The 1,525-nt window shown below is 32.3% G+C and overlaps 1 non-coding gene across 1 annotated transcript; it reads left to right on the top strand.

Moving 5' to 3' along the window:
- The first annotated feature begins 419 nt into the window (after positions 1-419).
- On the top strand, positions 420-523 carry LOC116274710. Its single transcript, XR_004183493.1, has one exon. It is a non-coding gene; the product is annotated as a U6 spliceosomal RNA (small nuclear RNA).
- Positions 524-1,525: the final 1,002 nt, after the last annotated feature.

Genomic DNA, 1,525 nt, shown 5'->3' with positions numbered 1-1,525 from the left:
TCTTTAAAATGAAAATAAGAAAATTATCTCATTGTGTTCTTGTTGGATTAAGGCAAACAGTGTGTATAAATTATTTAGAACAATGTCTGGCATATAGAAAGACTCAATTAATCTGAGTTTGAATTACTTTTCAGTTTCTCATCTTCAACCAGAGAATTAGAAAAATATAGGAATATTCATTTAGGATCAGACAATCCATCTCTATACTCTGCTTCTGAGTGTAGAATCAACGGGCATTTTATGGAAGAACATGACAGTCACTGTCCATGCCCCAGTATCCTGGTATGGAGCTTTATGGAATTGATCTAAGCTGTTATTTTGTTAACAATAATCAAAAGATTATTACCGTCTTTCAAGGTCACAGTTTCTTCTTTTCCTTTCTCTGTAAATAAGTGTTTTCTTTAAAATGTGCATTTAAAGTGCTCGCTTTGGCAGCACATATACTAAAATTAGAATGAAGCAGAGATTAGCACTGCTCCTGCACAAAGATGACATGCAAATTGATGAAGTTTTCCATACTTTTATGAAAAGATTTCTAGATACAAATGGCAGTGATGGTTGCACAACAATATGCACGTACTTAATATCCCTGAGCTGTACACTGAAAAAAATGGTTAAAATGTTATATTTTATGTGCATTTTGCTATAATAGAAAATATTAGAAAAATGAGTATTAAAACTGCTTTATTAAGAGGATTCCAAGCTCTTAAAATACGGGTCCTTTGTCAACAATTTTGCATATTTAAATGGCCATAGAATGGCTAACTTGCTGTTCCACAGTTACAGAGGCAAATGCAGCATTGAAACTCTGAATACTGCAATCTGAAGAGAGTGAAAAGAGCAACCTGAGTTTTATTTATTTATGCTACTACATAACAGCACATAAGAATATTTGTAGAATCACCTGTTATGACTGAATTTGCCACTGTTGTATTTTTTATACTCATAGACATGCTAGACAAGAGATAGTAATCAAAGTATAATTATGTTTCAGGTAGATGCCTAAACAGCAATGTAAAACATTTTATATGTTCTTATGTTGTTTATTTTTCTGTACAGAATTGACTAGAAAGTGTTTCTACAGACAAAAATTATGGATTTAAACAACTTATAAGTAAACATAAAACATGAAAACAAATTTCCACCAAGTGAGAGTTTACAAATCCTATTGTAGTTTTCATTCGTCCATAATTTGGCCTTCCATCAAGCCACAAGTATGGTGATACATGCTTTTGGAAAAAAGTAAAATTGTTTTTCATTTTTTTCTTGCAATCTTAAGATAACGGTCTCATATTTTCAATATCAATTTTATTTCCAGAGGCATCTGTATTCTTAAACTTTGCATTCCTTTCTGTTGCAACAGATGAATTTTCCCTACTTTTACCAACTGCCCATTGTTTTGCTTTCTTTAATAGCTCAAACTAGTTGAAAGAGTCATCTCAACTTTCTCACCTCCCACTGTCTACTCAACACACTTCAATGTATTAGTGCTTCCATCTTGCTCAGCTCAGTGATCAATTCTCAA

This window comes from Papio anubis, chromosome 4 (assembly GCF_008728515.1).
Source record: "Papio anubis isolate 15944 chromosome 4, Panubis1.0, whole genome shotgun sequence".
Taxonomy (NCBI): domain Eukaryota; kingdom Metazoa; phylum Chordata; class Mammalia; order Primates; family Cercopithecidae; genus Papio; species Papio anubis.
Note: the sequence above shows the minus strand (reverse complement) of the source record. Positions and strands in the feature narration are given on the sequence as shown.